Source organism: Triturus cristatus, chromosome 6 (genome assembly GCF_964204655.1).
Source record: "Triturus cristatus chromosome 6, aTriCri1.1, whole genome shotgun sequence".
In the NCBI taxonomy this organism is placed as follows: Eukaryota; Metazoa; Chordata; class Amphibia; order Caudata; family Salamandridae; genus Triturus; species Triturus cristatus.
The window spans coordinates 1,331,319,974-1,331,333,286 of NC_140589.1; positions in this window are offsets into that span (position 1 = coordinate 1,331,319,974).

The following is a 13,313-nucleotide window of genomic DNA, read 5'->3' on the forward strand; positions in this document are numbered from 1 at the left end:
ATCGCACTGACAAAAAAATTCTTTTCATGTAAAGAACAGATGTACCTCCAGGTGTCGGGCACCTCGATGGGGGCTACCTTTGCTCCTAGTCTGGCCTGCATCTATGTGGGCCAGTTTGAGGCGTACCACATCCATTCCCACACGAATCTCTTCCAGAAGAACATTGTTCTCTGGAAGAGATACATAGATGATGTGCTGTGTATATGGGAGGGCTCGGAAGAGAGACTCACTGAATTCCTAACCTGGCTGAATGGCCTTGATGTCTGCTTAAAATTCACTTGGGCGGTGAACAGAACATCTGCAGTGTACCTCGACCTGGACATACAGGCCGAGCATGACAAGCTCGTTACTAAGGTGCATCACAAAACAACTGACAAAAACTCCCTGTTGCACTATAGGTCATATCATCCCAGAGCACTCCGGGATAACTTACCTGTGGGCCAGTTTTTAAGATATCGCCGGAATTGCTCTAACCTTCGCCAATACTCTGAACAGTCTAATGTATTAGCCACTAAGCTGGAGAACCGAGCATACCCTAAGAAAGTAATCAGGCAGGCGAAAAAACGAGCATACAACACGCCTCGCGCGGCTCTCCTGGAAAGAAATCCCAAGCAAAATGGCGAGTGTATTCCTGTGGTCACTACTTTTGGCCCTCTATCTACTAAAATTAGGCAGATCATCCGTAGACATTGGCATCTGTTAAGTACTACCAACATGCAAATGCCTCCACCACGCTTTGCATTTAAACGATCGGCAAACTTACGTGATCAGCTGGTACACACCAGACCCAAATCAGACCCACGGGAAAATAACATTCCGCAAGGACACTACCCATGTGGGGGTTGTTCCGTATGTAGGCTTACAACAGCCACTAAAAGTGTCACCCTCGCAAACAACCGAATGTGGTTTTTAAACAAATTCAGTAACTGCAACACATCCAACGTTATTTATAGACTGACTTGCCCTTGCGAGCTACACTATATCGGCCTTACCACCAGGAAGGTCAAAGTTAGGATTCAAGAACATCTTAGCACGTTACGTGCAGGAAAACTGAGTACAAAACTTGTTCAACACTTTCAACATCACAAACATGATCCTAAAGATGTACGTTGGGTAGTACTAGAAAGAGTGATGGGGGACCAGTTTAACATGGAATCCAGACTGAGCAGTAAGGAAGCCCGTTGGATTTACCAGGAGGGTGTAGACCAAACTGGACTGAATGATTCCATTGAGTGGAATAAGGTCTATACATAATCCATTTACCATTCATTGTCCTCTTTTCCCCCTTCTGGTTAATATGAGTCCAGCTATAGGGGTTACTGTATGAACATTGCGAGAGAGGGTGCGGTATGGAAGTGCTTTAAATTTGTGATAAACAAGGACCATACAGCGTGATACCTAGGGGTACCCGGAACCACTGACACCGTTTATTGCAACATTGTCAGATACAGGTATTTTTTACATCACATACGACTTTTTACAACATCCAACGATTTAAGCCATCTGTCACAAGCAGAATACCTAGGTGGTGGTACGCTCGCGCATACTGATATGTAGATTGCCCTGCAGATGAAAGAAATCTCACACATCACGTTTACCATTCTAAGATGGCGCGTTCCGGCGGCCAAGCCAATATGTGAACGACCTGAAATGGGCGGGACCATCACAGCGTGGTCACGTGATCTGCGAGATCACGCTTATAGTCTCGGTTGACAGCTGCTGCGTTGTTGCAGTGCTGAGTGAATGCCGGACACGGACGTAACATCGGTGAGTCCTGTTACACGTTTCCTTTTAAGTGGGGTTTTTTTAAAAGCAGGGCACACCACAGACTAAGGGATACCTGTACTAGATAACTCGGCTCGGCCGTGGGTTCCAAAAGGGGCACGTCTTGACCCGATACGAGAAGTAATTTTTCAGTAATTTTTCAGTAAGAGACCGGCTCCACCAATCAACAGTAGATACACTTTTTTTTTTTTTTTTCTTATCTCGTTTGAATAACCTTTGTCTTTCCTTTGAATAGTGAGCCATACCTAGAAGTAGCATAGATGACATTAAAACACTTGCTCTACAGTTTGTCTAAAATCAGATGACAACTGCAATGGATACATGAACCAAATGCTCACTGGGGGAACAGGTCCTTTATTGTATACAGTATTCTGGAATAGAACAAATATTGAAGCTAGGTGATTTATTATGGAAAGATTTGGACACCATGTTTTCCATGACTATTTCCACGGAAATATGGACTCAGTTAAAACAGAAGATTACTCAGGGTGGCCACGGAGAAACCAGAAAGGAATAAGGGCACAGGGTGCAGACGGAGGAAACAAAATGATAGGTGGCTAAAGTTTTGACAGAATTAAATACTACAGTACCTAGGAAAAAGACAGATTGGGCAAAAATAACTCAGGCAGTTCAAAAGAAAGATGAGTCTGTCCATCAATAGTATGAGAGGATATATGAACTAATACTGTTGTCTACCTACAATATAATACCAAACTGACCTTCATAAGAGACAAAATCCAGACCAACACGACCACTGCCAAGGAACTGTTCAACATCATACAGCAGTTCACAAAACCCCCCAGCGAAGCCACAGACGTCACGCCTTCCCAGGAACTCTGCGACAAGCTCAGCTCCTACTTCAATCTGAAGATCAAGGCCCTCTACGACAACTTCAGCGAACAGACACCGGACACCACCACCACCCTCCCCACCGCCGCCGATAAGCCCGACATCATAACCTGGGATCCCGCCACCGTCGAACACATCACCGCGACCCACTCAGGAACCCCAACGGACCCCTGCCCACTGCACATATTCCACAGGGCCGCCGCTGCCATCGCACCCAAACTAAGACGGACCATTGACACCTCCTTCAGATCCGGCATTTTCCTAGATGACTGGAAGCGGGCGGAGGTCAAACCCCTCCTCAAGAAACCCAACAGACCTGAAAAACTACCGTCCCATCTCCTCCACTTCGCGGCCAAAGTCACTGAGTGACTAGTAAACGCCCAGCTGACCGCCTTCATCAAAGAGAACTCCATCCTAGACACCTCCCAGTCTGGATTCCACAGCAACCATAGCACAGAGACCACCCTCCTCGCCGCCACTGACGATATCCGTATGCTACTCGACCAGGGACACACCGCTGCCCTCATTCTCCTAGACCTCTCCGCAGCCTTCGACACCATCTCACATCGCATGCTCGCAGCCAGACTTCACGACACAGGGATACAAGGAGCCACCCTCGACTGGACCCAATCCTTCCTCTCTGGCAGAACCCAGAGGATCAGTCTTCCCCCCTTGCCGCCATCGTTAGACAGCATGGACTCAGCATTGTATCCTACGCTGACGACACCCAGCTCATCCTCTCACTCACGAAGAATCCAGAGGACACCAGACTCGGCTTCCAGGAAGGAATGAAGAATGTGGCAGCCTGGATGAATGACAGCTGCCTGAAGCACAACTCAGAGAAGACCAAGGTCCTCATCCTCGGACCCTGCACCCCCGCCTGGGACAACACCTGGTGCCCCCCGCACTTGGGAATTCACCCACCCCCACAGACCACGCACAAAACCTCTGCATCATCCTCGACTCCTCCCTCTCCATGAACCCCCAGGTCAACGCAGTCGCCTCCACTAGTTTCAACTGCCCACTCATCCTCCGTAAGACCTTCAAATGGATCCCCCGACTGCTGAAAGACCATCACCCATGCGCTCATAACCAGCAGACTGGACTACGGCAACGCCGGAATCAACAGAAATCTTCTGCACTGACTCCAAACCATCCAGAACGCTGCAGCCAGACTCGTCCTTGGAACACTGCATCATGAACACATGACCCAACACCTACGAGACCCCCACTGGATCCCCGTCGAGAAGAGGGTCACTTTCAAACTCCTCACCCACGCCTACATTACCTCCACAACATCGGACCCAAATACCTCAACGGGAGTATATCCCTCCACGTACCCAAGAGGAACCTCCGCTCTGCCGACCTCGCCCTGGCAGAAGTCCCCTGCATCTGCAGAAACAGAACAGGCGGGAGGGCCTTCTCCCACATCGCAGCCAAGATCTGGAACAAGCTCCCTGTGAATATCAGATGTTCCCCGACCCTGCACACGTTCAGGAGGGACCTCAAGACCTGTCTCTTCGACTGATCTGGCGCTGCACCCCCACCCCCCTTCAGTGCCTTGAGACCCTCACGGGCGAGTAGCACGCTTTTTAAACCCCCTGATTGATTGATACTTCATAGATGCACCATGTTAAATCTAGCCACATTGATGCCCTTGCCTAACATCTCATTGGATTTATAAGATTGTGTTTTATTGAGAGAGCAACACACAAAGGGGAGGATCGATTTGTCTGACACTGCCTACAATGAAAGACTCTGGGATTTATGGGTGGATGGGTCTTGTTTTAAACTGCCATCAGGAAAGATGCCAGTAGCTTAGGCTATATGTACACTATAGAGAGTTGTTAAAACAACCCACATACTCAATTTATCAAACCTGGTGGCAGAAATAGTGGCTTTAACCAGACCATGTGAAATAAGCTCAGGTTTGATAGTAAACATACTCACAGAAACTCATTAGGCATTTGGGGTTGCTCATGATTTTGGAAGATTATGGAAAAAATATGGATTTCGATATTCAGTGGAGAAAAGATAAAACATGGTGAATGAATTGTTTGTTAGATTTTGAATACCTTGGCTATCCCTAAGAGATTAACCATAATAAAGGGTGCAGCCCACAGAAGCAGGAGCTAAGGGAAATCATTTCACTAATTGAATAGCGAAAAAAACAGAAGCAGCATCAGATAGCATAATGTGTGTAGCACAGTTGAGCAAGGTGACTACATTATTGAACAGTTAGACTCAACATCTCAAGAAGTACAGAAGAAAGTGACAGAGGAATTAAAAAGGTGGAAAGTGGAAGGAACAACGGATGAGGGCATCTACAGAGGTTCAAGTGGTGCAGAATAATTTTCTGACGTCTCGCTACCTGATATGGCGCTTACCATACATGGCCAAGTATATCTAGACTGCAAAGCTATGATAAGAAACTTTTCACAATTCTGGTAAACAAACAATTTAGAGAAAATTTAAGAAAAGGTGTGTAGAAATTGTATAGTGTGCAGTTTGTTTAACAGTGCGAAAGGAACCCCAAATGAACAAGGATATTGTATTCCACCTGAGGCACCTTTGGAACATTTGCTGATGTACTGCTTAGAAATGCCTCCAACGAACAAGTACAAGTATGCACTGGTGGTTGTCTGTATGTTCTCTAGATGGGTGGAAGCATACCCCACAAATAACAATGCTGTAAAAACTGTGGCAAAATGTTTATTGAAGGAAATGATTCTGAGGTTCAGAGTGCCAATGGTCCTATTTTCAGACCAGGGGACTCATTTTATGAGCTAAGTTGTCACCCAAAGATTTAAAAAATTGGGCATAACTTAAAGGTTCTACTGTGCCCATCATCCTGAAGCAGTGGGTACTGTGAAGGAGAGAAATGACATTCTAAAGGTATGAGGGGAAACACATCTAACATGGTGGTTAATACTCTGCCACTGGCCCTTTTCAGAATGCCAGCACCTCCAATGCGACAACAAATCTTAGCCCTCTTGAAATAGTGACTGGAAGATTCTTGCCTGCGTGGGCAGAACCACAAATGGGGGCCACATTGCACATGGCTGATCAGTTGTTGAGAGACTATTGCATCTCCTTGACTTAACAGTTGCGCCTCTTAGACACCCAGTTAAAGGACACTCGGCCAAAACCTTTGACTGAACCTGGACACTGTCTACAGCCTGGTGACGAGAGCACACCAACAACTTTCAAAGGAGCCACTGTCTACAACAGAGGTGGAAATATCAGGTGCAAATACTTCTGGATATGAATAATGCAGGTAAGGGTGCTGGCCACAAGCAAGGACTTGACCCACGCTAGCTACTTTAAGAGTGCACAGCCACTTACAGAGCAGCTGCAGCCAGAGAGCCTACCAGATTTGCCACAAATAGTGCATATCCAGAGTCCTAATTTTAATAAAGCCCAAGAATACCTCTTTAGACCACCTAACAGTATTGACAAGCCACTATCACGTGCAAGGTGCTCATATGCTACTAGCCTCTGATGCACAATATGGTGTTGGGATGAAAGGACTGTTGCTACAAAACATGCTAGAATATGGGAACATCCTTAGCTATCACTTTTACTATTTGTACATTTTATATACCACTGATTATGTTGCTTTTGATCCAGTGTGGACAATACATAATCACATTGATAATTCTTGCACTTATGCTTGTAAAAGGTTAAAAACAAACAAGATCATTCCATGTGTCTTTCCTGCTCCACTGTTAATTAAAAAGATTTCAGGATCTGTTCCCCTTGTGCGATGGGCACTACATAAAAAGAGTTCTATGTGGCTTGATTACTCTGAGTCTTTAGTTTGCTTTGCTAAATGGTCATCCACTACATCCATGTCCAGTGTAATTGCTGCTGGTCCTCACAATATTCTAGCTTTATCTAACACTGGGTTTGTGAATATTACTGTTAACCTCTTCAGTGCCCATGACGAGATAGTCTCGTCATGGAGCACGGTTGCGCTGTGCCCATGACAAGACTATCTCGTCATGAACCCCGCCAGCTAATGTAACGCCCGGCACAGGGCGGGGAAAGGGCGTGGCACTGAAGGGGTTAATAGCTCCAAACCGGTTCCAGGCGTAGGGGAAATAGGTGCCATTGCAGGACTCTGCTGGGTTTGTGAAAATAACTCTTATCACGGTCTCCCTCATCAATAGTTGAGGTGCTGTTTTCTGGGCAATATGATGTCTCCCTTCACGTTTTTTCCTAGCACAAATATCTATTGTAATACTACATACAAACATTATGTGGATGAACAGAAAGTATTATGCTATGAAAAGATGTTTGTTAGTGTTATACCCCTCGTTGGTCCTATAAATAATGTCTATCATATTTATATAATTGCTTTGGAATTAGATAATGTGGCCTATTCTATAAATACTGAAATCTCCATGTTTTCAGAGGAGGTACAATCAATATGTTTGGAGAACTTACAATATAGACTGGTATTGTACAACATATTAGCTAAGAAGGGAGGGGTGTGCATTCTTACTGGGGACCAATGTTGTACATCTATACCGAATATAATTGCTACTATGTCATTGTTCATTTTTCTAACCTCCGGAAGTACAAGGAGAATGGTGATACAAAATTGTCCATTTTGGATATTTAGACATGGCTCTAGGAACCTCTTGGGTCATTTGCTTGGGGCATCTTGAAGAAAAGTCTGGTGTTCATTGCTATATGTATTGGAATATATGTACTCTTCAAGTGTATCATAAGGGAAGGTTGAAAAGCTTTGACAAAATTAAATTGCCCACTCCCGCTAAGCCTACAGTTGCAGCCCTTTTCCATAATATGACTTCTATTACTGATGATTCTTCTTCTGAAGGAAGGACAAGGACAGAATGTAAAAAACAAAGCACAGGAGCAATAAACAATTAGGGGAACACTCCACTTCCCGTCATACTCCTATCTCACACACATTCCACACGGCTAGTTGGGCACACCATCTGAGCAACAGGGAGAAATTATATCTAATGCTTCACATGTTCCTTATGTCCTGTGGAATGTCACTTTGGTTTCCATGTTATACAGAGTGTGTCTTTCATTTCTGAAGTTATGAGTCAACATCTCCATAGATGTTATATTGCAGATCCTCTGCGACCAGATATTACAATTGGGGGAGCCACGTTTTTCCAGCTTGCAGCTATTTCCTGTTGTACAGGCAACATCATACACATTTTTTATTTTTATTTTACGGTTTTATATTTTTATTAGGAGCAGTAAGAAAAACACCAGCCAGTACACCATAATGATGCATACAATAGCAACATTATGCGGGATTAACATCGAGAGATTAAAAAACAATTTAGAAGGATACATAAAGACAGAATTCTATAGCAGCCTATATTTCTTGGCACCTTATTTCTGCATGATACATCCCCATAGATCTAAAAAGAAAATAACACAACCCTATTGGCCGAATTTTTGAAAGTGCCTGTGCAACTAGGAAAGACTTTTTCAGAAATACTGAGAAAAAGACAATACAGACATCTAGCATGTTTTATAGTGCATGTGCAGCTAGGAATACATGTTACATAAATGCAAAGAAGAAGTCAATACAAATGTCCAGGAACTCTATAAAGTGCAAGTGTCACAATCAGCATCAATTTTACTAAATATTGTACCGTAATTCGTTACCAACTACAGAGAGTTCTTCAAGCCTACTCTAACTCCGCTATACAAAATTTCTGCCCGACAGCTCTGAGGTTTACTATAGCTCCTATGCATAGGCCTCCACGATGATATTTCGTAAAGCATTGCCTCTCTGGCGAGACACCAAATAAAACCAGCCTTGGTGATGGATCAATAGCTGATGACAAAAACGGAGAATTCATAACAAAAACATCCTTCCAAAATTTGCTGCAATTTACTAAATCCATAAAATGTATGAACCCATCCTCCTTCATCCCATTCATTGCATCTACAACATTGATTCGAACAATTAGGAAACGTTTTATGCAGTCTCTGAGTAGTATAATATGCTAGTCATCTTGATAGAAAATTCATTCTTTTATAATATGCTCCTTGCAATGCTTTATTCACGAATTCGCTTAATTGTTGCCATTCTTTCATGTTGAACTCACAGCCTGTCTCTGAGTGAATTTTCTGAAGTTCTTTTGCAATAATCTCTTCAATATGAGCTTGCTGATGTGGAAGCCAATACCAAACTCCCACACCTGTGACTTCATTTGATATTTGCTTGGTTATTGGAAGCACTGTTTCACTCAACATAGTATAGTTATTTTCGAGAAATTTCGCAAGCTGAAGATAGCTCAGAAAAAAAGCAGTATTTAAGTTGCCGAACTGTAGCCTTATCAAGTCACATTTAATTAATGTTTGATGGTTATAAAAATCACCAAGAAGGCCTAAACCTAATTCTTGCCATTCTTGGTAGAGTTCTTTTGACATTATTAAACCTCCAGCTACACAATCTTGTATGGGGGTATAAGCATGATACGCTGGAATATTTTTTGAATTTAAAAAAAGTGTAATCCTAGATACCAATGCCAAAATTATCTTATACCTGTTTTTTAAGGCAGTTTTGCTGATCGACGAAAAATGGGGAGTTTTGTAGTGCTTTCTGTCAACATTTGTATTTGAAAGAAATTATCAATAACCAAATTATCTTCTCCTAATTGTGAAAGTAAGTTAAGCAGGGGATACACGTTATTTCTGTCTAGTCATCCTTCCCCCTGACAACCAATCATGGGTCACATCCTCAGAAGTGTTACTAAAGGTCATCTGGCAAGGGGAACCCCAGAACACCCTTAACGTGACACAGGACTTCCTTTCAGTACACTCCTCAAAGGGGGCATTAAAGGAAAGTGCCCTTTTTGTATGGTCACCCGTCCCACACACACTTTTTGCTCCAATGCTGATGGTTATGACTCTGATAGTACACTGAAGTCTGCTGCCCAGACCTCAGTGCCAGTGCTTTCTCCCTAAAACTCTTCTGTGTGAATTGGCCTTTACCTCCATTATAAGACCCTAGTATATGGTACCAGAGGAACCAAGGCCATGGGTAGTAAAGGGGTCCTCAGGGCTTGCAGCACTGTTTGTGACATCCTAAGTGACCCACAAAAACTAACAATAGCAGGCCCGCCATTGCAAACTGCAAGAGCAATGCAAAAAACTGCTCAAACTCGACTTTACCCTCACCATGTGAGGCAGAGTCAATGCACTATCGCTAATTAGTGCCAGTCACCTCTCATGAAGGCCTCCTAAAGGATAGGAGGCACAGTGCATTATAGCAAAGGTATGGACATGCTTATATGACTATATGACTATATCCATAAGTGACATGTGAGTGGGTACAAGCAAATCTATGTTACACACACACATGGCATGTGTAGCCATCAGTGGAGTAAATTTAACATTGGCATTGTGTGCACAATGATGTGCTATTGAACATGTTGGCACTGTGCACTGTTGATGTTTGACAGATGTCACCCAAATCGGGGTAGCTACCGCCTGGCCCCGGCGGTGTGTCACCAGCACACCCATTCACACAAGTGCGGTAGTGAGAGGCATGGAGACATGTGGAATTGGCGGTTGACATGCTCCGCTGCCTGAATGGCGGAGCCTCGTGTCACTGTATGGCACCCAAATTGCGGTAGCTACCGCCTGGCCCCGGCAGTGTGTCACCGCCATGGAGCATGCCCTTACAGCCAAAGGGAGCCATGATTGTGGTGGCATGATGCAATTTTAAAAATCGCGGTAGGCTTGCTCCGCCACCGTGGAGGTGGTCATCATTGGATGCATTTGAAAGAGGCACCATCGCGGCAGCGCACCCCGGGCCCCTGCGTTGTGTCACCACCATGGAGCATGTCCTTACAGCCAATGGGAGCCATGAATGTGGTGGCATGATGTAATTTTGAAAATCGCGGTAGGCGTGCTCCGCCACCGCGGAGGCGGTTATTGGATGCATTTGAAAGAGTCCGACCTGGACCACCAATTGCTGCAGCTTGTCACCTTTCAAACGACCCCAGGGGGCTATATATGTGTGGGAGTGAGCCTCACATTTCCACTGCTCCAAGAGTCTGCTGCCTGAGACCCCTCACCTGCTGCTGCCTCCAGGGACTGCTGCCTGAGACCCCTCACCTGTGGCTGCCTCCAGGGATTGCTGCCTGAGACCCCTCAACTGCTGCTGCTTCCAGGGACTGCTGCCTGAGACCCCTCACCTGCTGCTGCCTCCAGGGACTGCTGCCTGTGAACCCTCACCACCCAATTCCGCCGCTGTTGTCTTACGTCCACAGTGATGGCAAGGACAGAGAAGATCCGTGCCAGTCCCTTCACGAGCGAGGAGCTGGAGGTCCTGGTGGACGAGGTGCTCACACAGTACCCAAGGCTATATGGTGCCCCAAATGTCGTAGTAAGTCTTAAACAGTGGTGGGTTAGGGCAGGGGGGCCACACATGTAGTTGGACTGATGCAGTTGGTGCCTGGGAGTGTGGGTTTTTGTCATGTACTGTCTGACATGCTGTCTCCAGTGGGAGGGTGTGTGTACCCAATGCCACAGCTTTCCCTCCCTGCAAATGTATGTATGAGTGACCTGTGTTGTGTTGTCAGCCATACAGTGACACAGAAGGTTGTTCATGCAGTAGCCAGGACAGTGATTGCTTGGCTGGATGGGTGTGTGTGCCCCTGTAATCCTCAGTGTGAGCCCAGCTGCCCTGCACAGTCCCCACCTACAAAGACAAGGACCCCTCACTCAACTTACAGAGTATGACATCAGTCTTCTCACATTGCACTCCAGCTATGGGCCATCTCAGCGCTGTATTTTGCACACAATTGCCCTTGTGAATGGCATTTTGTATTTGTGTGATCATGTCCCTCAATGTGACCACCATGACACATTCAACTATTCACTGGACAGGGACATTGATGTGTTGCTCAAGCCAAAAATGGACTGGAGTGTGGGCAGGCTACATGGGTGTTTCAGTGCTGTCATCCTGCATGTTCGTGAGATGTGCAGGGACTGTGTTCCCCCTCACACCTGCATGCTTTAACATCAGCTTTTCCCATGCTGGTGTCCCATGGGAGCTGTACTATAGTCTTTGTTTGCCAATTTCGTTGGATATGTGATGATTTTGTATCTTGCTGCTATACTGATAGATGTCGGTACGTGGCACTGTGTCACTGATCATTTCCCACTCTTGTCTCCCATGCCTGCGGCTCAAGGTACACCAGCGTAAGGCCATGTGGAGGGCCATTGCAGCGAAGGTGCGAGCCCTGGGGGTCTCAAACCGATGGCGCACCCACTGCCACAAGTGATGGGACGACATCAGCCGGCTGGCAAAGAATGTGGCGGAGATGACCTTGGGGCTGCTTTCTCGCACTGGGCATCTGGCATGGCACAGTATGACACCTCTAATGGGGCGCATCTTGGCGGTGACACAGCCTGAGCTGGATGCAAATTTGAAGGAGCATCAGCAGCAAGCCAGGGGTGAGCATTTGGCTGTGAGTGGCTGCATGTGTACAGACCCTGTGCCAGCGCTGGCCTCTGTGATGTTGGTAGTGTGATGCTGTGGCATGTAAGTGGCTGCTGGCCTGGGTGCCTGTGGCATGCATTTGCCCTACCTGTTCTTGCAAAGTAGATTTGGATGCTGTGCCTTCACATTACATTCTGAGTTGTGCTCTTCAGGTTTCTTCTGCATTGGTGTAGTCTTGGGAATCCCATGGGAGGGAACAGCAGTGTGCCCAATCTGACTGTGCGTACATCAATGCGTCCATTGCATGCACCCATATTGGGGAGGGATAGACATCTTACAGCAATGTGCAGCATTCTATTGTCCCCAAGGTACAACATGGTGGGTGGCATGAGCTAATGTCCATTGTGGACTGTCATGTAGTAGTCTGGGTCTGTGTTGTCCCCTCCTGTTCCATCCAGTTTTGTCATTGGCAACAAGTAGTGTGCCCCCATCATATCCCTAGTAACCCTGGGCGTAGTTCGCGAAGTAGCACTTCGCGAAGCTACGCAAAGTGCAGTTCGCACTACGCGAGCTACGCGTAGCACTTCGCGAACTGCGTAGTACCTTGTTCGCACTGTGCCAGATGTCGTTTTCAATGATTGCACAGTGCGGACAAGCAACCGGCACTGTGCAATCATTGAAAATGGCATCTTGCACAGTGCGAGCTGTAGTTTTCTGCTACTCAAGTAGATTTTTACTCGAGCGGCAGCTTTCTCAACGCGAACTGGTAGTTTCTCATCGCGAGCGGTCGCGAGCATACGCGACCACTCGCAATGAGAAACCTGACCTCCTCGCGTTGGGAATCTCGCCGGGAGGTTTATTTTCCATGCTCGCGATCGCCAACTTGATGTTGCTGATCGCGAACAAGGAAAAAGTCTCGCCGGGATGTCATTTTGCTTGCTCGCGGTCGCCAACATGACATTGAGAACCGCGAGCAAGCAAAAAATGACCGCAGCACTACGCAACACTACGCTACGCGTGCTCGCACTGTGCTACGTGCAGTTCGCGTAGTGCGAAGTAGCGCGAACTTCGCAAACTACGCGAGCGTAGCGTAGTGCTTTGCCCAGGCTTAGTCCCTAGGTGTGCTCAGAACTAGTGTGTGTCTGTTTGAACAGGGCCACAAGCAGGGTGTTGTGCTGTGTGGTCATCACATGGCTCACTCATGCCTTAGTATCCTGTTTCCACGCTC